This window comes from Helicoverpa zea, chromosome 23 (assembly GCF_022581195.2).
Source record: "Helicoverpa zea isolate HzStark_Cry1AcR chromosome 23, ilHelZeax1.1, whole genome shotgun sequence".
Classification (NCBI taxonomy): Eukaryota; Metazoa; Arthropoda; class Insecta; order Lepidoptera; family Noctuidae; genus Helicoverpa; species Helicoverpa zea.
The window spans coordinates 8,974,223-8,999,044 of record NC_061474.1 but is presented as its reverse complement, the minus strand read 5'-3'; the positions used below and the strand labels follow the sequence as shown (position 1 = coordinate 8,999,044).

The following is a 24,822-nucleotide window of genomic DNA, read 5'->3' as shown; positions in this document are numbered from 1 at the left end:
GTCTTTTTAAGAATTTTTATAATTAATTAAATTAATTAGTTTGTGTGCCTTTTTAAGACGTTTTTCTTATTTGTGAAATTAATTTATTAATCTAATTACGTACAATAATGTATTTTAATCTTGACTTATCGTTGAATAATGTGTGTGTAGAAACACTAGCTCCTGCCCGCACTTTCACCCGCGATATGAGGGAATTACTGTGGGAGCATAAAGATTTAAAGTATCATATCCACATTTAAGGTAATTTGAGGTACTAATAAAGATTTATTATTTATTATTTATTTATTATATATGTATGTCCCTTCCAGACCTCGGGACTATAGAGTCCCGGATTTTTGGGAGGCGAACGTGGGGCCGAAGCCAACACGCTGAAGCCCTTTTGAGACAACTTTAATGAAATGGTGACACAAAACCGACGATTATCCCTGTATACACTATAGAAATGTACCCAAAGACAATCCCCGGTTCTGTGCTAAACTATTGCTAACTATGGATGAAAACTACTTGGGCTATTGTGATGGGATGCTAATGGACTAGGAATGGGGAAACTACGGGAACTATGGCACCTGCCGATGACAATGTATTAAATACATGTTAAAATGGCAGGTGGAGACTCGCCAACTCACTTACTGGGCCCCCGGGAATCAGTCACTGAAAAGCAACAAGAGGGCAACAGGGACATGAGCGGCTGAGAAGGGTGAGGACACTTCGGCGGACTTTAAACGCAGATCACGCGCTCCCTGTGGGTCCAGCATCACCGGCCCACTCGCCACTTACCACGAGGCACCTACCCTCCGAGCAGGACTAACCTTGCTCTAGCGACTCCACTCTGACCGGCCGATGAAGGCAAGCCAAGAGGCGGGAGACCTATCCCCCGTCATGCTTCACTCCGGCAAGCCGGAGATGGGGGACAGTATACTCTCCCTGGAGCACTCGGATATATAGCCCCGCGGGGTCGCTACTCCCCGTCATCCGCCTCAGATGCCCTGCGGGGCTTATTTATTTATTATTATTTATTTTGTTACTCTGATAATATAAGCTATGTTACTGTCGAGTTTCATCTACATCGATCCAGTTCTTGCGTGATAAAGCACCAAACATACATACTTACAAACCTTCGCATTTATAGTACCTACCTAGATACTTATTCATAGGATTTTTCTAAACGGTAAATAAAATAAAATGTCAAACCAAGATTGCCCATTTTTTGCTCACTCACAAACTTATCATTCTAGTAAACTTTGGTCAAGTTTTTGAAACTTAAATCAAAATGTCTTTGTTTTATTGGCCTAATGGATTTTGTTATTAAAAGTTATAATCGTAATAACTTTGAAATGGCTATAGATACTTAAAGAAAATTGCGTATTAATTGTTACATTAAGTATGTCTCTAAAAGTTTTTTGGAAGATTATTTTAGGATCAGATTTCATAAATACTGAAAAGTCTAATATATTTATATGTTTTATATAAACTAAGCTATATTACTGGTAAAGTTTCCGAAAAACCCGTTCAGTATTCTTTCTCTAAAATAGTTACACATCCTTCATACTAGTGTGTATTTATATAGTTAATCCTATAATATGACGTTCCTTTTGAAACAGAGAAGAACTTCTCATGACAAGAATTCAACCAAACACCGACCGATCGCTCTAAGCATTGCTTAACCTTCTGATAGAGCTAAACAGAATAGTTACTAGGGATAAAACATTGCTACCTAATACTAAAAATATTTCAAAACATCATTTATTGTATTCGTCCAATTCTACAGAAAAGACAATGTCCACTGAAATAGATTTCTACAAAAGAGACAAGCTATAAATAATGAAATCGATACATTTATCTCAATCGTAGTCCAACTCGAATTCTTGAAATAGGTCAGTTATAAAGATAGATAGAATCCAGTCAAGTTGAGGATCGTGATAGATAGATAATTGTCGTACAATGACATAACGGTCAAAATGAATAAGTAGGTAGGTAAGCATAACGATTTTAATTTTAAAAATACTTTTGTCTAAATTACCAGCCTATACGACCCTTGTTATTGGCAGAATCGTCGACATTGACTTCGACACGGATTGCCATAAACAAAAATAGAATAGAATAGACCATATTATCTGTACAACTTTATGCTCTCTGGTAAAAAGTAGCTTATAGTCATGGTCAAGACTATGTTGCTGTATAACACTGAAAACAATTCAAATTGAACCAGTAGTTTCTGACATAAACACGTTTAATCAAAAAATCTCTTCAGTTTTTTAAACGGTTTTATTTAGCTCACCCTGTTTGTTCTTTTTTTGTTTTCTTCTTTGTTTGTTTTTTTTTTTATTTATTTATTATTCTTGGGTCAAATTTAGTAATTCAAATTTAAGTACCTTCCAATTGTCAGATTGATCTGAAAGGACAATGGGCACTTTGTATGGGATTTGGTACCCGCTCCAACAGTAACGTATGATATATCATTAGAAAGGTATTTACGTGAACAATAATAAAAACTATGGGGCTTGCCTCAATTAGCTGTCCGATCCGAGTAACGATAAAAATTAAATCGACATAGAAACAAGTATGTCATCCATATATGCAAATTCATTAAGAGGCATATGTCGTCAGTATAATAATTTTAAACTCAGTTAATAGACGTCTTAAATTGTTTGAGATACACTCTATTATAATCTAAAGGTTGTAATAGTCTATGGAGTCATACTACGGAAACACAATCGTCATCTGATTTGACAAAAGTTCAAAACATTTCTGAAAACACAACTAATCATTTTAGTTACATACTATCTTTAAACATACTGGCTTCCATGTACCTACACATTATATGAAATAAAAAAAAACCTGTTATTAAAACACGATAATCATTAAACATTAATTGATTGTAAATACTGAAAGACTTTCATCAAATACATAAGCTATATTCTGCGTGAACTGCAAAGGTTTGCACACAGACTTTTTTTAAAGCAGTGGGCAGGCAAACATTCTAAGAAGGCCAAATTCTTGTTTTTTTGTTACTTTACCAGTTTTTATTCAATACAGTTGGATTTAAGAACTACATCTACGTTAATGATTTATGAACATTACACATTCTATTAGTCGATGTCACGCGAAATGGACAAGTAATTGGGACTAGTCGTCATAGTAAACATTTTTTGGCTTGCCAAGACCTACGCAATGGTACTAGAATCAACACTGTTGGACAGGGTACCAAAACGCCCATCGTCCTTTGGTACACACCTTCAATTCCGATGACAATACAATATAGTAATATCAATAACATTGTAAATCCAAGATGGCCGCCGGTACAAAATGGCGGATTACATATTTTTTCCACAACCCCCTCAATATGGGTATCAAATGAAAGGGCTACAGAAGTAGAATACTGTCAGCAACCCCAGCGGGGCCCAGGCCTGCGGGATTGTTCGAAAGAGTTACCGTGGTCCTGGTACATAAAAGGCCTACGCCGAAACATAACGGTTTTTAGTCAGTAAGAGACTGGCACTCCCTCACAGCTGCTGACCCATATATAGAATGAGGAATATTCGGTAGGCATTTTCAGGCATTTTAAAATAAAAACGTGGGGCCCTCTGAAATCCTACCTATGGCAAAGCATATCTTTATACTTTGGTAGATCATGAGCTCGGCGTGCGCTGGTGAAGCCGCTACGGCTGATTATTGATTGTCAAAATCTCCAGTTACGATTATAGTAAGTCGATGCAATCCACACCTATTATACCTCTAGAAGAAAGTACTACAGCAATAGTTAGGTAATGGGCCCCACGTTTTTATTTTAGTCTAATATGACCGGGACCACCTACGTAGGTTTATAGGTAAGGACTTAACAGTTTTTTTTTATTTTCTAGTTTTCAGTGCACATAACGTAAAACCGTTTAACTTAAAAGTTTTTTTTTAATACCAATTTTAACGAAGTTTGTTTCATTTTGAAGCCATTTAAGTATAGTAATGAGACCCTGAAGATAGTTTTAAGGCTACTTTTAAATAGGTCCCTTAGAACGCGCGTGGACACATTGAATACTTATTATAAGCACCTATATGGGTTATCCAGCGACAGTATTCATAAGAGTACTCCCACATCAGAGAGAAGGTAGCAATCAGATTACCCCTATGTAAATGTCAGTCATTTCTGTCAAGGGTCAAAGTCTATTTTAGAGTTTGAAAATGAAATAATTCGGACTCATGTCTGACCTTTTGAAGTAAAGGCTAGCATATACATATGAGTAGACCTCAAGAATATTAGCAAATGTGGGTCTTCTTAAGATTAACGGAAACTTAAGTCACTGGTAAATACCAGGGATGTATACATAGTGCTAGATAGTGCATTTTTTTTTATTAACTTAACGTATAATTTTTATTTTTATACGGTCTACGCAAATGCGTATAAAAATTAGCACTAACCGTTATTTTTTTTCTATTGTTTTCTTTGGCTGTATGAACAAAGTTCATTTGCCTATCCGCCATTTTGACAGACGTGACATCTGTCACATACGTCAACCAAAGCCGTTTCTGGAGAAAGCTATTGTTTATTTTCTTTTTTTTTTTTGCACTGTAGACCTATAGATTGACATCACCTCATACAACTAGTATTCACAAAGTTTTATCTGCATTTAATTTTCAGCGTGTCAAGCCAAAATGAACCTTATATGATTACAATAGAGTATAAACAATTTGAGTCACAACTTTCGCAAGTCATCAATTAATTTGTGAAGCGTCCACCACGACAAGTTTAAAATTGGAACTGGGGAAGTGATCGTTTAGCTTTTATTGCGACGTGATAAGATTGAAATACGATTGGACAAGGAGCATAGTGACTGTAAAAATAAAGTTGTAGAATTTGTAATCAGCAATAGTTTAGTATCAGTGTGTGAAAGTGAAACCGATTTCAAAGACATTAAGAAACAGGTCACGACCGTTTTACGATCCCATAACAGTAAAGATTATGAAATGAAAGTGAAAATAATATATTTACATACAATTTCCCTTTTATCCTGTTTTGGCCTGGTATTTTTATGTACATCATGTCGGTATTTTAATTATTACCGATGTGAATGATGACAGACACAGCTTCTGCTGACGGTTTCACCCGCGACTCGAGGAAACTACTTCGTACACCCGGATAAAATATAACATATAGCCTTCTTCAAGCTTCTTTAGCGGGCTATCTAACACAAAAGTATTTTTTTCAAATAGCATCAATAATTCCTGATAATTATTTTGTAGTTTCGTTTCCACAACCGTGAGCCAACCTAAGGGTGGAAGCTAGCTCATTTATAAATTAAAAAGACAATAACAAAGTACCCTTCAATATTAATTATAGTCATAAAAACGAATTAATCTCGCCTCTATAAATAAATGGCATTAATAAATAACCATACCTAAGTGAAACGATTGTACAAACAAATTAATTCAATACAAATAATATATTAATTCAATACAAATAATATATTAATCAAAGTCTATTACAGAATTCACGCAAATCGCTCGGAAATCTTATCGTTCTTCTGATGGATACAAATCGTTCATTCACATGGAGAACTAAATGACTAGCGGAGGTGCCACAACGAAAAATCTCCTAAGAAAGTAGCGCGCCAAAATGCCGGCGTACGGGGGACGAGGAACGTTACTGTCTTTGTCCCTTCTTTGGACCTATCCATTTTTTGTAATACCAAAATCGTAGAGAGATATCTCGAAGAACCCGAACGCCTTGTTACTTTACTCGTAACTGATCGATTTGGTCATTCCCATCGTAAGTATTTGACTTAGAAGAAGGCGCTTGACCTACCTGCATTATGGCATCTCCGCTCATTTTTCCTCGCTTCACTCGCTGTTCATTCACTAAAGAATGAATGAGTAATTGAACGATAGTGATGCAATATTGGAAAATTCCGTGAAAACTCTTCAGTTTAAGTAGAGCATAAATATTTGAGGTGGAATTTAATTTTCATGAAAATTCTTTTCTGTTTGAAAAATATCGGCATCGGAGGCTAAAATTGCTCCAATTTTTTTATTTTATTTAAGTTCTCTTGCCAATATAGCTGAAGGATGTCCACTGCTGGATTTCTGCCGCCCCCAGTGTTTGCCACGTTGCTCGATCACTGCTTCCTGGCAACCTGCATCCACTGCTTCCTGGCGATCTTGGCCAGATCGTCCGTCCATCAAGTGGGGTCTGCCTACGCTGCGTCTTCCGGGTCATGGTCGGCCGATCAGAACTTTTCTGCTCCAACGGCCATCCTTTTTGAAAGCTATGTGCCCTGCCCATTGCTACTTCAACTTTGCTATTCTTTGGGTTGTAGATATTATTTTCATTTCCTTTGACCTAATGTAACTTACCAATACTAGGAAAACATTTTAACTATTTACTTTGAACCATCTATATGACAGAATTAAAAGTTAAATAAACTACTTTTTCTTTAAAGAAGGCTCAAGATTTGCGGATTTTGATGGTCACTTTTACAACACACAAAATCAGCTCCCAAAAACGCCCGCGCTCTACCACTTGATGTCATGGGAACCTAAATAATTTGTATTATTTATTAATATTTATCCAAAAATAATTTTAAACAACCTTGTTAAATAACATACGAAAACAAATAAGTAGGATACAGATAATAACTGCATTCGTTTCGAGAAGAGAAAGTTACAAACCAGTCCGTCTGGTACCTAGTGTTTGGGATTCCCGAGAAAGTTTTATTTGGTACTTAAAGTGGAATCCTTAACGTCCAAAATTATGGTTATTTTAGCCGTAAAGGGTTAAGAAAAATAATAATTATAAGTAGTACAGTTCACACCAAACAACTTAGAATTTCTGAAGGAGAGTTGAGAGGTGTCCTAGCCGATTGTTAGCCACGGCGGCTGTTCTCATATAAGGAGATCAGCCAGCTGCGCAATACATATTATAGTGTATAATTTGCGCAGACACAGGTGCACTCACCATTCCTTCACTCTCATCGCCCGATGATAATACAATAATATGGAAAAATGATTGCTATTCTTATGTTGTTAATAAAAGCCTGATGTACAATATCTATCTATACTAATATTATAAAGCTGAAGAGTTTGTTTGTTTGTTTGAACGCGCTAATCTCAGGAACTACTGGTCCGATTTGAACAATTCTTTCGGTGTTAGATAGCCCATTTATCGAGGAAGGCTATAGGCTACTTTTTATCCGGGTTCGTACAGAGGTTCCCACGGGATGCGGGTGAAACCGCTGGCAGAAGCTAGTCTAATATAATACGAGTAGATATCGTTCCTTGACCGATGTCATTTAATATAAATGTTAATTCGAAGTCCAGTGGCACAGATATCTAGCGAGCCAGAAACTGTTTGCGGAATAAAGAAAAACATATAATCTACTAGCTTCCACCAGCGGTTTTCGTGCATCATTTGGGACAAACTTCACAGAACCGTATAAAAAGTAGCCTTATAGCCTTCGTTGACAAACGGGCTTACATATGTATTTTCATGTTCATGGAAATAGCACTACAAATAAACTTCTTACGCTTCATAATATTATTACTTAGCCATTTATGCTTTTGCTATAAAACCATCATAAAAACATTCGTGACATTACTAAATAGATAGTCAATCAAGATTGTTTTATATCTATATATATATAACTGAAGATAAAGTAGTGTAGAATTATTTAATGAACCTCATAACATCAAAATATATTGATGTTTTTTGTTCTTTTATTTATAAGAAGTAGGATAATCTAAGCAACTAACCAAGTATTAAAAAATCTATAAACCCAAGATATTAATTCAAGTCACCATTCCTCAACCTCATTTCTCACCCATTCATTGAAAAAAGCAATATTTTTCTCCATTCTTCTATCAGAAAATAGCTTGCCGATATTTTTAACAGAACTTCAACATTTTTCAAAAGACGCATTGTACCTCGACTCCTAGTATTGTTTTCGAAAACCAATTCCGAGTTTTGTCAACAAACGCCTTAATTGAATTCAAAACTATTAATTAAAGGCTGGAGATTAAAAACAAAACCCGTTTAAGGGTAAAAGGTCGCGATAATTTTGTTTTAGTGAGAACAATCAATTGTTGGGGTATAAATATTAAAGGGTACTATCGTTTTGTTTGATTTCTCGGCGTTGCTAGACAGTTATTTGAGTAGTCTTTATTTAGTTGATATTCGCTATATGAAATCAGGTAGGTATTGCTACTAATTTTTATCTTTAGATGGGCATATGGTAGGCACTTCAGTAGGTCTAGTACATCGTGAATACTCCAAGACTATTGAAACAGGTAAGTACCTAAGTATTTTTATCCAGGTACAGGAAGTAGTTTTCTCTAGAGACTGGTACAACCTCGGAGACCAACTATTTACTTAGTACTCAAAACTTAAACTACTACTATGGCCTGATAACATCTATAAAAGATGATTAAAGCTGCATCCGTTTCAGGTGGTTTGGCTTTGGCACTTGCGCTGATGGCTAACAAGGCCTATACGGGAGCGACATCGCCGGTCGCAACGTCCGCAGACGAATTGAGTTCCTGGTGATGTTGGAGGCTGTGCCATTCGTTGGTGACGTAGATCGCGTTTTTTGGAGAGCAGATCGAACCAGGCACTGTCATGCGCGACCACTCCATCGGATATTTTTTTCCTCCAACTATCACGGTCATCAGAGAGTTTTTCCCAGATGTTCGGGTCGATTTTAAACGATACCATGTCGCGTTTAACGCTATCTTTAAATCGCAACAATGGCCGCCCAACTGGTCGCTTGGCATCTGATATTTGGCCGAGGAGAGTTTGTCTTGGCAAACGAGAAGGTTCCATCCGCTGCACATGCCCTAGCCAGCGCAATCTTCTTTGTTTAAGAAGTGCGGTTATGCTAGGTATGCACGCCATACTAAGCACCTTCTCGTTTGTTACTCGATCCTTCCAAGAAATATCCAAAATGCGCCGGAGACAGCGCATATGGAAGTTGTTTAATCTCCGCTCCTGTTTAGCATACGATGTCCAGGTCTCCGCGCCATACAAGAGTATGGATAAGATGCATGTCTGGTAGATAATAATCTTAGTCTTAACTGTTAGATATTTGTTGTGCCAAACTCTTGCGCTCAGCTTCCCGAACATCGTAGAGGCCTTACCGATGCGGCTGTTTATTTCGGCGTCCAGGCAAAGGTTATTTGTGACTGTGGATCCCAGGTAGCAGAAGTTTTCAACAACCTCCAGTGGTGAACCATCCAGTGAGATTGTGGGTATCTCAGTAATCCCCTGAAAAAAAACTTAAAACTTATTTATTTTTGCGAATATGGGTACATATATGTGGATCTTATATTATTTAACACAAGGAGCATTGACAAAATCCTACCATAAGGTTTCGAAATTACAACGCTACTTAATAAATGTAAAGTTTATGATGTTTAAAGAGCAAGGTTTGACTAATTTGAGACTTCGAATGTCTTTTTCACCAAAAGAAAGTAGAGTCATTTGTGATTTTAATGTTGTCGCGGAAAGCTGTCTTTCTTTCTATTTAAAAAAATAATATAATAAACGTATTTTTTTTTTATAAAAAAATAAATAAGTAATCTTTTTTGGCAAACTTCCAATAAATCATCAATAAAATTAAACGCAATTTTATTACCATCTGTGTCGCAAGTCCGACATTCGCACACGCACCGTCATTGTACAACAATAGCTTTCTCGGACACTATAGTTCGGCCATTCAGAGAATGCGTTCCTGACACGTCGCGATTGAACTGACGACGTAATAACATTCATTGATTATTGATATAATAATGTTGTTTTAATGCTCCTCAATTGTTAAAACGGTAAACAACCAGCAAAAATATTTTTATCGTAACTGCAACGCCATTGCAAAGTTACGTCGTCAGTTCAATCGCGACGTGTCAGGAACGCATTCTCTGAATGGCCGAACTATAATAAGATTTACTTTCTTGCTCACCAAATTCTTGTGAAACCGGTTCTTATTTCTTGCGTATTTTTGTCTTCAATTTATTGATGGTAACTGTGTCAAAGAAGCTTAGAACTAAGTAATAGTCATACGAGTCGAGTGATCAAAGGTTAAGCAACGCTTGGCGCGGTCGGTCAGTGGATGGGTGACCGTGATATAGCTAGGTTTTTTCGTGTTTTGGAAGGCTTTAGGTTAGCAATTAGGTTTAAACATTTGATCATCTTTAGTCGTATATAGGGTGGTGCTCGAGTAACTGGGTTGAGGAGTTCAGTCACTTTTACGTGTCTAATGCGTCAAACTCAAAAATAATTCCTTGTATGTCGAATGTGATAACCATAGCCGAATATCTCTGTCATTTCTGTGATTATTCCAGATTCGGACAATTCGACCGTTTTGTCGTGCTCAAGTGTGCGAGTTTCAAAACGATTTTTTATAAAGAATTCTTAAATTCGCCGCGTTCGATTCTGATAGTTATGTGCGTTCTCCCAGAAGTAAACGGGCAAAGTTACCATCGTACAAAACGAATGGTTTCTTATTTACAGTCACTGCAGTCTTTAGGTCACCTGTCGCCTAGCCCACATCCAAATCCGTCGACAATTGTGGTTTCTACCGATATAATATTACAGCTATCTTTGTTTGTGGTTTGCGGTCATATACGATGGTGTCGAAGACCTAATTACATGTGGTTGTTATTTGTGTCTATGTTACACTGTTATGTTGAAGGAAATGAAGATGTCTACAGGGAATGGCAGAGGTATTAGTATAGATAAGAGCCTCTGAGTGACTGCCTATCTGACCTCCTCAAGTCGCAGTTACATGAGCAACCCAACTATTGGTCTAATTATCAGACTTACTGGCTTTTGACTACCCGTAACGATTGCCAAAGATGTTCAAAATGATATCTATGATCCACGGAGGAACTTGCCATGAAAAGATTTTTAAATAAAACTACTTTTATGGATTATATCGCTGTTACGTTAATATTATTTAATCCCGACGTTTCGGATCGTTTACAGCATCTATGGTTACGGGCAGACTGCCAGGTCGAAGCATAGACCACAATGTAGTTTCTACGTTTATACCTGTCATTTTTGCTAGCTACTCTTGACTTTGACAAAGAAAGTATAATCTAACAAAATTATCGCTTCTCCATAATATTGACACAAACAAATGAAAGTGAATAAAGGAAAGAAAGTAAGAAACAAAAATGTAATAAGGTGTGAATGAAAAATTGTCACCCACGCAACTGGTTGGCGTTTTGTATGAAATTATGCCCACTGGCAGTATTTTCACTTCACGGCATTTTAAAGGGATATGGATAAAATGCTTATTATATTAATGACAGCTCTAGTAGTAGTAAGTAGTTTAGTAATATGAAGATACTATTTAGGTTAAATATTTTTTCTTAATTATTCATTTGTTGTAAAGAACGTTCAGTCTTCGCGCAAATTCAACCATAACACAATTATATACAAAAGTTCTAATGTAAGTAATCTTATGGCGCGATTCAATTACAAATAATCGACTTTCTTACAAAAAAAAACTTTTCATAAAACTACTGTCCATGCACGGATACATAGTAGATAGCCCAAGTTCTTTCTCAGACTTTAGACGAAGTAGGTCAATTCAAAAGTTTTGGCGTCATAGTGCGACAAACAGACAAAAAGAGTTACTTTCGCACTTAACACATGTTAGTAAGGATTAAATAAAAATTACTTCTATCATTAAAATACTACAAATACACATGTATTATATAAATTACTGACTTTCCTTGACTTCTAACAATGGTCATTGTTAAATATTTTTAAAAGTTTATCTTTCGAAAGAAACTTAGCGTGAAGATGAATTTTCGCGTTACTTACACAATCGAAAGGAAATCAAGAAAGCTAACGAAACTTGTGTAATATTGTGTGAATTTAACTATTGTTGAAAGTAATTGTTATTGTTAGAGGAGATTCAGAAGGCTACGAATAGACTGCATCTTTCATATCAAAATGGTTATGATATTTAGCCGACTTCCTAAAGATGAGGTCCTCAATTTGCTTTAATGTTTTGTGATATGCACGTGAAGAAGATAATATTCATCGCAGATTGTATTAATACAGCTGTGATAATGAACAACAATTTTTCCCGAGGCTGAAACCTCGAAAAAAACTGAATAAAAATAAATGATAAATGGGCTATCGAACACCGAGAGAATATTTGAAATCAGCTAATTTAAAGAAAGCCAACTAAACCCTTCAACTTTAAAATAGAGTACCAACTGTTCTTATTGCTCCAGGATCCTACTTCCCACAAACTGATAAAAAGTAAAGTAAAGTCCGCCGTTGTATAATGTGCATTAAGTATTTTAAATAAATAAATAAAATAATGTAGGTTCAAGACAATCTGTGTCTGTCCGGTAGTAGTAGGAAAACAAATTAATTTGAAAAATCCACTAATTTAATTCCACTTCTAAGAAGAATCACACTGGTATTTCTATGTAAATAAATTCTATGCAAATGAAATGGACTTGGACTTCTGTTGCTTTCTCTTAGTGTCGTCACGGTGACCAGTTGTTCGTCAATCGGTCAAGAGCGTTCACCTGATTCGACCTAGCGGTGGTACTGTTGTAACTCGACTTGAAAACGTAGGAATGAGTTACTATCGACCGCGACTTCAACCATGTTCGGTTGAAGTCGCGGTCGATAGTTCGGAACTTCTGCCATGGTCTTAATAAAAAGTAAACTATATCCTTCTTCTTATATCCGTCCCTAATCTCATCTAAACAGGCTTAGCTCAAGTAACCCGTAAGAGTCATATAGATAAAATTGAATACTAAAGATTTGAACGTGAAAACCCAGCGCGATATCTCTTGGAAGGTTCTTGTGAAACATCATAAATATGAATACTTGGATATTGATCTACTATTTTATGTTGTTCTACTATTTTCACAAAGGAAAATATATTTCGTATTTATTTACTAAGTATAAACTAAATTATGGAAACGGTAGGAAAATCTGATTTTAAATATAAGGGTATCATCATTAAGACCACATAGACACTTATATTATTACAAACACATACAGCGGGATATAAATTAACTTAACATCATTGTAGAAACAAATCAAAAAGCGGAACGGCACTCGTTATAAACAAGACAAATTGCCAAAATGACAAATAACTTAATATAATAACAAAATAACATATCATACACCAAAATCATCATCGCAAATTGAGCGGAACTCACAAATGTCATCAAGAACTTTCAAATCTCGAACGACTCTCACTTAGACAATGGTAGCGCACCTGCTCACGCGCAAGAAAGGGACACAACATCCGAGAAAGATCCATTCGCCATCGCAAACCCGACCAGGAAACTCGTTTCTGCATCGAATGAATAAAAAATAATAATAAAATACCGACTTATGCTATCGAAAGCTGATATGAACATTGATCTGCAGTTTTAACCAGGTGCGGTAGTGGGAGGTTTTGTGTTCCCAGTGACTAGTGACGATTCGAACGGATTACACTTCACGCACCGAAAACTACCTAGTGCTTGTGTTATAGTGGAACCTACATGAGTGCAAATTAACAGGTTTTTGTGCAAACAAACGTGTCAAGTACAGTTCGCGAAATTTCACTTTTACCAGATTGGAATTTTTCAAGTGATAGTTTCGACATGTTTCTGCGGAGTTTCTTTATTGTGAGTAGCCTTTTTTTTCTTTCTATCGTAGACAGCATTGTTATTTATTTTGTTAATGCTTTCTATAAGAATTTTGTTGAAACTGTAGCCAGATTTAGCTCCAATGTTTTATAACAACACTTTCATTATCCCCATTATCTATCATAAGCAGGTCAAAATTTTAATCCAGAACTGGGTCAAATTCATTACCGCCAGTTTATGACTCTATGATACTTAACCACCGGTCTTGCAACCAGTTTTCTAGCCCATAAACACCAAAAATCCACTCGTGCCAACATAGACTGTTTAAAAGGTTAATGACCTACGAATGACAGGTGGCTTTCAACAAGATTCAACTTTTTGTTGTATTTATTTCGCTTCATAAGTAAACCTATCGCCGATCGGTTAAGAAAGTCCGCGTATAGAAACTTTCCCTAGCTCGATATGTTTAAAAGCAAATATAAAGCGTGTCAATGCCACGTTGTTAAATCAATTTGAGAAGATATTTTTCATGTAATTGATATAGCCAATAAAGAGTGAAATAAAATAGATGGATGTGTTACTGATGAAGTTATTGGTGTCAGGAATAAATTGAAGGAATTCAATACACACGACTTGTTAATGTCAACATAAAATAAATTTAATGTTACAAAGACGATAATGAATGTCGTTATTGAAATGTAATTTAATCCTAATGAGCAATAAAATGTAAAAGTAAAGATGGAAGAAAGTAATGATGACGTAATTGTTATACAAGAAATGCATTATTATTCAGACTTACCCGTAATTTAAAATATACAAGATACTTAAGAGGTAGATGATGTGTTTTAAAATAAACAAGATGATAACATCTGTGATGATGAAATTAAAATCTCATCAATATGCAATAACTCTTTCTCTTAGTCAGCTCAGAATTGCACGGTGTAATAAGCAATTAATACTTTCTACGTATTTTTTGCGCTCAGTGGTGCTAAATCTGTTTCATGTTTAATATGCTTCACGAGACGTTTTAATAGTTCTTGTAATTCATTTGTTATTTCCTTTTCCTTATTTTTCTCAATCCTTTCTCTTCCAAAGATTGCTTAGACTCTAAATTATTTAACATCTTCAAATCACTCCTTATTACTTATTTTATCATCCTTATTGTACTGTGTTAACATTTACTTTAGCATGAAATCGTTTTATACCAACTAATTATTTTTTATTGTCAATGTCAAGATCAATTTTCTGGCTATTAAAATTAAAATCAACAAATACAATATTGACATTTACTGTTTTCATAATTATAGCTAAGTAATATTTTAAAATACCGACCATTCATGTAGAGAAATTAAATGAAAACTAATAATTTTCATCAACGACATTCCTTAGTCAATCGACTGTTATTTCAAGCTGTTTTATATGAGTTTCTCGCTACTTTTAACTACCATTGCTGTTTTTGTTTGTAGCGTCTTCAATATCGCTTACCAGAAGGGCAATGCATTTCTTTCGATTTCAAATGGTCGTGTTTAATTAGATCTAGCGTCTTTATGATCGTATTTACTGACATGCAATAATCTTCACGGTAATATGGTAATGAAAGAGAAACTATCAGCTGTTTAAGTATTAATATAAAAGGGGTCAGCTGTCTGACTGGTTGTTTTGAGGACAGGTATTAGGGACAAGTCAATATTTCAAGATTGTTTATGTATGTTTGTGTTAATTAAGAACATCTTCTTTTAGGCGTGTTTCACTGGTGTTAAATTTAGCGACATTTTTTGTTTTCTATGTTCAAAAAGATGTTTGATACATATAAAGAGCTTAAAAAGGAACATGGTGGGTTTTAGTCAGCGAGAGTCTGACAGTCCCTCACGCTGCACTCACAGAGGGAAGTATTTGAAAAAAAAAATGTCTTTTATTGGAGATTGTTGGATGTTGAAAATCGTTGTGAAATAAGTGCTTAAGTAAAGGAAATGTACAACAGAATTAAACCCATAAACCTCGTTTTTTTACTCCAACAGTAAATAATTAAGTTTAATTAGTCGATTTGCATTCTGACGATGATTCGTACACTTTACTACTGCGTTTCTTTTCTCTTTAATCAATAAAATTTGAGTTTGGCGTGTGTTTTTAGGATTTGCCTATAGTAGATTGCCTATAGTAAAGAAAAAAATACTTATAAATGATTACAGGAAATTATTCTAGATTCTAGGGTAAGATTCCAGGGCTGCCAGATTTATTTCTTACTTATAAAACCTATGCTTGAAGAAACATTAAGTTTGAACGTTGTAAAACCAGAAACGATTTCTCTATATTACCTATATCAGTTTTCCTGTTTCGAAGCCTTAATTAACTTAATCATAATATCATAATTAATTAAATAACCAAACATCCTTCGACACGTGTCGCATATGTTACTTCAGCTAATTAAGTTTTCCTTCCCAAACTATGATATGTAAACAGAAGGTGCCTAAATAAATATAAGCTATGTGTAAATATGTTTAGCAATTAACACAGTTATTAATGACAAACTTTGGGAGAAGATTCTCGTTTAGTAGGTAAGGGGTGTGTGTAGTGAAATGAATCCCTACTAATATTATAAATGCGAAAGTAACTCTGTCTCTCTCTGTCACGCTTTCACGTCTAAACCACTGAACTGATTTTAATAAAATTTGGTACAAAAATAGAGTTGACCTTGAGAAAGAACATACGATAGTTTTTATCCCGGACTTTTGAAGAATTCTTTTGGAAACGCGATATAACCGAAATGTACGCGGGCAAAGTCGCGGGCAAAAGCTAGTTAATAATAACTGGGAAATTCTACAAAAAAACATACTTAAGCTTCTTTAGAAAGATATTTAATACTCAATCAAAATCAAAATCAAAACTCATTTATTCAAACTTGCTGCAAAACAGCACTTTTCGAACGTCAGAAAAAAAAAATTACATAAGACAGCCCCCAAAACGCCCACCCTTCACCACTTCCTATGTGTTTTTGCTGGGAAGAAGAAGTGTATATATATATATATATATAGTGCAATACTTTAATGCGTACCATAATGTTTACAGTTGTTGGTCTACAGGTAATGATGTCACAATTATGGACCCTATCGGGCACAGCATATACAATGGTATAAAGTAGAGGAGGAAACGCACGGAGTGTTTAATCCCTACTAATATTATAAATGCGAAAGTAACTGTCTGTCTGTCTGTTATGCTTTCACGTCTAAACCACTGAACTGATTGGTACAGTGATAGAGTTGTTGAAAGAACATAGGATAGGGATAAAAAATCCCGGACTTTTGAAGAATTCTCTTGGAAATATAACCGAACACTACGCGCGCGAAGCCGCGGGCGGAAGATAGTGTGGTATAAAATAACTCAGTACTCCTTTAAAATAACTTCTTTATTTTAATATACACTTATTTTAAGTTGGACTAATTGGTTTGTATGATTATGTTGATGTATATTTTGGTTTACAGTGCTAATCTCATCATTTATTTATTCGATACCCAATTTAGCGAGTAGCTTCCCTCGCCGGGTAACTTTTTATTCGGTTACGAGAAGTAATTCCCACGGGACGTGTGTGAAACCACTGGTAGAAGCTATTCTTTAATTTTATTTAATAACGAATAAGATCAAAAATATTAGACAATAATAACACATTTGTTGCAACATTTTTCCCAAATATAACGTGAACGATGACGGAGTGTAAAAAAACATGTACATTATAATATCAAATCAATATGATACAATTTTCTACAAAATATACAAATTACCGTAGGTATTTTGTGTGAAAAGCACATGTGTATCAGCCATTCAAACGAAAAGTCCTTTCAAATAAGTTGAATGAGCTCAAAGGTTATTAATATTTAATATCCATTTAAGTATTATACACGTACGTAATTTAAGTTTCTGCTTTGATATAGCTTTTCTCCAATTATAAACCCATAATTATGGTAATTAGTTAAATACATGGAGAACTAAGATTGCTTCTTAATTTAACAAGGAACCCGAACTAGTTATTTCTAGTAACTAATCACACTTGACCTACAAGAAGGCACCTGTTCTACCTTCCGTATGATACCTCCGTTCATCCCTTCCTCCGTGGATAAATAAAATCATTGAATTTTAAGTTGTTAAATTGGAAATAATTTTAAGTAGAACTTTAAAAACTCCTCTGTCCATGATTCAGACAGTATCGTTAAACAATGTGGTAGTGGGTACATATATAACTCATGCGACAGGGAACCTATTAAGTAATGCTTCAGTATTTTGAAGTAATCAGAAATACAACTCCAAAAGAACTGAAATCTGTCCTCCCAAAAATCGTGTCACCAATATATCAAACTTCTAAAACGCGCTGCCTAACCGAACGTCAACCGCATACGTTCCTTTTAACGCTTGAGCACATATCATGTGTCGGCCACGTTTGACCACGAGCGCGCGATCAATCTGTGCCGGTAGTCTATGAACGATATTGATCAACGATACATGGCCTGGGACATTGTTGGTTTCCATTGAGCCATTATGTCCCGACAACTATGGTTTTTATCTGAAATCCATCGTAACTATCCTGTTTTTTTGCAGTGCGAACTGTTTAGACAAATTCTCTGAAAAAGGAATTAAACTCTGTAGAAGGTAAATCTTGTATTTATAATGACAACGAACACAAAGAATGGTTGTGATCTTATTTTAAAAATAATAATTTACAAAGGTGTAAGTAGTTCATTTATTAAGAAGTGTCTCGCAGCTTAGCTGCGATATACAAAAACAATGAAAGATTTTAAAATGTACACAGACACAATACATTTTTATAAACAGGTATAACACACTTACATTAAACTATAGAGTAACTGTAAATTAAAATTAAAACTGTAGTTTATGCAAATATTACTTTACTAACCCAAAACAGCATTTTTAATTACGTGAGAAAAAATAATTAAATTAATACAGTCATTACCTACAGGTCAGCAGGTTACTGAACGTTTATATCGTCTGAGAACTACCGAGAATGATATAATTGTTATAAAAGTATAGGTCAATGTTACCAAGGCTGGTAATTGTGGCACCAATCTAAAGAGTCAACCGTATAAATGAAGAGTCTCTGAGGTTATTACGATTTAAATAGTTGTAGATAATCACTGATGGAATTTTGCGTAGACACTTAGTTTAAAAGCATGAAGCTGATCTTACAAATAAGTTTTTAATTAAATGTACGGCATTTAGGAGAAATAGTGTATTGCAAAAGTGTTAATGAATAAAACGGTCATCTCCCTTATAACAGAACTAAAACTTGGTAACTTTTGATGATTTGATTTATTAAATAATATAACCGCGATAAATCCATAAAAGAAGTTTTATTGAAATGTCTAATATTCGCGATAGCGCAAATTCGCTCATACATTAACTGTAGAAGACAAAATGACATCTATATAACCCATGCAATTCCTGAATCAACCTACCATTCAACATTTATACCAAGTCCAGTAATTTTCCCTTCATACAATGTAAACGCACTCACCCACATACACAGTGACCTACCATGCATCCCTATCTAGGAACTGTCGGACACCTATAATTAATACGAGATACTCGCTGCGAGACGGATTATAACGAACCAGTCATATTTCTTGTTGGACGCGATACAAATTGAATTTTTATGGATACGTCAAAAGGATACTGTCAAAGTGAGTACACGTGAGGAGTTTTTTAGTTTCAACTTTATGTGTAGATTAACTGAACTGAACATAGTCATTACTTTTGAAAATATTTATTATGGAATTTGTTAACATAATCAATGAGTAGAATACATGTTAGATGATTTTTTTATAACAGTTTCTACATTTAGATGACTTTATAATGTCTCACAATTTGTCGCATTCGTTAATATTCATAACCCTAAGCTCTATATTTAAAGAAGCGTTTAAATTATATGCGATGACTTCCATAATGTAACACTCGAACAAACAAACATTGAAACCAATATGGTTCTCAGTCGAAATCATCATCTATTAGTAACCTTTTCTCCAAAACATATATTTCCGACCACGCCTCTCACTTTCCCCAGAACCATTTCACATTTTGGTCACATCCGAATGAATTTCGTAGCGGCAAATAAATTATACATCGATGGCATGTGATGGGAATTAGAAAACTATGTTACTGTAAGTTTAGACTATATATAGCTGTCATCATATCCATCACTGTAATATAATAGTGTTCTAATGATGGTGCTTATAAATATCTTATTACTGAGTGTACAAACGTAAACATGACATTTATGATAGTAGGCGGGAGTCAGGTTAAACTATCATCAACATGCATATCTAAGCTCGTTAGTAATCAGCGGTAATTTTGCTTTCCAAGAGTAAAGTATCTCAATCCATCCAAAGGTTGTCTGTAGGAGATCACTTTTAGCAATAAGACCGCCGTTGTGTCACCTAAACCTTTTTTTGTTTTTATGTTAGTTTTTGGTACACATATTAAGGATATATGTATCTAAATACATACAGGCAGTTCCAAAACATAGCTGATGGTATGTTAAATGACACATTAACTTTTATCTGACATATTTATCTTAACAGAGATGTACAAATATGGATAAAGATGCCACTAACCCAAATAAGAAAACAAAGATAAAGGTGAAACTACCAAAAATGTAAAAGACTGTAATTTGGCAGAACCCATTCTCAAGATCGGAACGAATGCCAAAAAGCGCTATAAGGAATAAACAACAAAGTTCTTGATGTAAAGTGTGCCAACCCGTTTCAATACAAGTAAGATTTTGCTTCCAATTGTAGGTAATAAGTTTTGGGATATACTGGACCAGAGAAGATTATTTGAGTGGGGAATTATAATTTTTCATTATAATATTGGCTAACATCGGATGAATCGATCACCTTCACAATGATAGTATGAGGTTTGAAACAAACTTTATTAAGATCGGTATTTGACACTGCGATGCATTCAAATGTTTCTTTTACTCGCTCAAGCAAAAAGTATCTTACCATTTGCATACGATCACTAAAATGTCCGCGAATTTGCAGAATTTGTGCACTAAATTGAACACATGCTACCTGTGAACTCAAATTTGCGAACAAAAAAGGCAGAATACCAACGCATTTAATACTATGTTAGTAAAATCTAGTTTAAGCACTAAAAACGATGACTAGTCTTAAACTAGCAGAATTTGAAATGATGCATGTTAAGAAGCCTACTTTAGTCATCACATCACTTTCCTTAAGTTGTTGTCAAAAGAAATTTCTCCAAGTTTTCTCTATCTCAAATATCAGATGAAACCGATTCCGTATATAGATGACTAAGTAGGCAGTTATTTAGTTCATTAGCATAGTTTTTTAATGAGAAACCGGATGGGCTTTGAACAGTATGGAAATCGGTGTTTTTGTTGATTTGGTGAGCTTTGGGAAAAGTCGAAATGCTGAATATTCATGAATGAGGATGTTTTTTAACCTATATCCTACTAATATTATAAACGCGAAAGTTTATATGTATGGATGTTTGTTACTCTTTCACGCAAAAACTACTGAATGGAGTTTAATGAAACTTTACAATAATATAGCTTATACATCAGAATAACACATAGGCTACAATTTGTAAACATATTGTTCGAAATACTAAACCTGCGCAGACGAAGTCGCGGGCACCAGCTATTGCCATAATAAAGAGAAAACATTTTTTTGTTTGTATCCTTTGCTTGTTTGTTTGTATCCTAACGGCGCCAAAATCACTGGTCCGATTTTAAAACATTATTTCCTTATTGGAAACATAATCTCTTTCCTAGTAACTTAGGACATATTTTATCCTGGTACAGGCAGTAGTTCCTACGGGAAACCAAAAAAAAAATACTATTAGTTCATAGAAGTAATTATAACCAAATTCTAGAAGGTAGCTTAAAATTCACATAACATGCATTGTACTAAACCATGTTCCATCGAACATTGCAAGCACAAAATTACTTTTCGTAAAATAAAAAAAAAGATGTTTGTTTCCAAGAAGAAAATAATAGTTAAAGACTAGGAATAATTTCAACATACATAGATATTAAGTATATAAATATCAACAAATATACTACAACTCATTCCTTAACTAGTTTTGCCCTACTGCCTCCGCTTCACATATCTCCAAGTGTCGGTGCTAAACTTAGATAATCAAACTAACAAGACACGCCAATACCGTACATTTCTATCTACCAAAAGTATGAGAGTGTGTTAGTGTGTTGACGAACACACTCTCGTTTGGCAGTTTTTGTCATATCCGTGTGTAACGATTTAATCAAATATTCTAAGTGAATCACAATTGATTAAGGCTGCGAGATTGTTTGAAAGAGCTCTTGCTCTTCTCTCAGAGATCTTGCCCTTGCCTCACTGTATATATTGACAGACTTTACAAAGACCTTTTCGCGGTTCCGGTTGGTTTAATGATCTAAGGCACTAAAGCATTTATTTATCGTGGCCCACTTGGCACCGGTTTCTTACGTTACTACCGTCTCGTCCTTAAACGGTAACTTTCTTTTATCAACATTCATTTGTACGAATAATAACCTTTCTTTCTTGTTAGGTGGTGATTCAAGGTCATTTGGTATAACTCTTCTATGTTGTTGGGAGTCAAGGTCAGGTCATGTGTATGTTTTATCATACAATATTCTACTTCCTACTAATATAATGAACGCGTTTATATATATGGATATTTATTTCTCTTTCTCGCAGTATCTACTGTGTGGATGTTGATGAAACTAGGCTGTAACACAGCTATCAGAAATACAAATATAGGCTTCTTTTTATTCCTGTGCAAGAAGTAGTTCTTTGGCTGTCATGTTATGGGCATGTAATGAGGAGGGATGCAACAAAGTGTGTGCTAAGTATAAATGTAGATGGATGGAAAGGAAGAGGAAGACCTAAGGAAAGATGGATGGATTGCCTGAAAAATGACATAGGACGGGAGTGAGTGTCAGTATGACGAGTGACAGGGAAAAATGGGACAGGATGACATATTGCGCCGACCCAAATAAAATTGGGAACAGGGCAGGAGGAAGAAGAAGAAGTACTTCCTTTGGTCCAGAAACTCAGCAATGTTCTAATGGAATTTCGTATATAGACGAATGTTTACCATGAATATGGGATTTTACCTAGTTATAAATTGAATTGATTAGCAGACGGTGAATCACACGTGTTTCAATTGTTTTAGCAAACTGATCCCCAGTGTCTGTGTCCCTAGTTTCAGTGATAGTAATCCAATTAATGAGAATAGTGTTCGTCTGTTGATTTAATTTGTCATAAGGTTTGGTGTATGATTGTAATATATTGAATCTAGTTTCCGTTCGCTTGTTGCAAGTGACATGTTTCTTACATATGTACATTGATTCAGCTAATGCCATTATAAAACTGAAGTGTTTGGTTGAAGGCGCTAATCTCATAAACTTTGGAACTTTTATGTAGACATTTTTTTTATATACTTAATATTATTAATTTGTAATAAGTTTACATGTTTATGTATTATAATAATGTTCAATAGAGGTTCTATCTATTCTAGTAACTAATAAAACAACATGACAGCGTACATTACTGAAAAAAAAAGAATTGTTTGATGACAATCCCCATGTAAGCATTATGTTTTCATCCTATTTTCTGACAAAGTTTTTGTACTATTTGCTCACTGTGGGTTTTCAGTCTAGTTTTCAAATCTGTGACGCAGATAGATCAAGTTATAGACATGCAAACTATTTTCAGTAAGTAACGACGTAACTTGGCAAGCTTACATCAGAATATAGGCGATACAATAACATGAACTATAACGTTAAGCCTAGGCAAATCCTTACAAGTTTGAGGCTTAAAGTCTTATCTATGCATAATGTATTTACTCAAATGGTTGGTACTGTCTAGAAACTATGTAATCCTTAGCAGTGTTATAGATTAGCTGATTATCATGGTTTCTCTTGTATGACTGGATAAAAGCATATAATAGTATCTGGAGATCTCGGATTCCCATACTTTTGTCCTCATCGGGTCAGGCGTATTAGCATGATTTCATAATTCAGTAATCTGTTAATTGAAAATATTAGTTACGATATGACAATTCAGAGGGCTTCAAAAGTGGGATCGCAAATGTATGCGATTGCTGTAAACGTGGTCTCAGATTCGATTCCTATACCTTACCGCCGAAATCGCTTTTTAGATTTAGGAAGGTTTCATATTTCTGCCCGGAGCCTGAATCATGGTGATTGATACACCCGTGCATCGGAGAGTACGTAAATGTCGGTCGTAAGCATGATCTCTCTCCGGTCGTGTCGGATTGACGTCCCATCGAGCTATGAGAGTGAGGGAATAGTGGGTGCACTTGTATCTGCGCAAATGCTTGTGCACTGATATGTCCTGCGTAGCTGACTGATTTCCTTTTGTCCGAGAACAGCCGCCGTTGCCGAAATTCAGCCCGGACGCATTGTTAGGTATATGTAGTTAATAATCAAATTCAATTCAATGATTGAAAGTAAATATTAGTCCAACAGATTTGGTACGCTTTGAACGATATGTGACAATACATTGATGTAGTTTTAGTATGTAGATGAGATAGTGCTTAAATCGTTCTAGTCTGTGTTTTCATAGGGATTTAGGCTCTGTTTTATGTAGTTAGGTTTTGTTATTGTTTTGTTTTTAATGTTGTTTATTGGTTTTACATCAGTTTTGATTCAGAATATTATAATATTTGTACAACTCTTAGGTAAATTAAAATACAACAAGATTTTTTCTTAAAGTTGAATTTTATGAATCTATCATTTGTTTAAAATCTGGGACAGTAGGAAATGTTAACTTTCCTATGTAATCAGAAGCTTTCTTACATGTTTTATCAAAATTCCCCCATAATACTACAATTATGTTATATCTTGAAAAAACCTTAAACAAAAATGTACATTCTAACACGAATCAGAGCTTTTGAGAAAAACTCATTTTTTAAGCCAACGACCTCACAATAAGAGTCCAACATACTGCAGACCAAATTGTCGGCCGATAGTTGGCAGACAGTTTATTTCAAAGTTATTTGTGAATCCAATCAAATTAGTCGGCCTAATACCATTCATCTCGATACTAAATTAAGAGCTGGCCCAGACTATCGGCCGACTAAAAGTTTGCCGTGTTTGCTAAATTGTGCTGAATATTATCAAGATCGTGAATCCAATCAAATTAGTCAGTCTGACACTCTGCTCTTTGTAATGTG

The 24,822-nt window shown here is 35.0% G+C and overlaps 1 protein-coding gene across 1 annotated transcript in view; it reads left to right on the top strand.

The window, feature by feature from the left end:
- The first annotated feature begins 13,139 nt into the window (after positions 1-13,139).
- LOC124642055 overlaps positions 13,140-24,822 on the top strand; it is an 81,298-nt gene continuing 69,615 nt past the window's right edge. The window contains exon 1 of the mRNA XM_047180354.1: positions 13,140-13,632. The gene's annotated coding sequence lies outside the window, so the exon portion shown is untranslated. The remainder of the gene's footprint in view (positions 13,633-24,822) is intronic.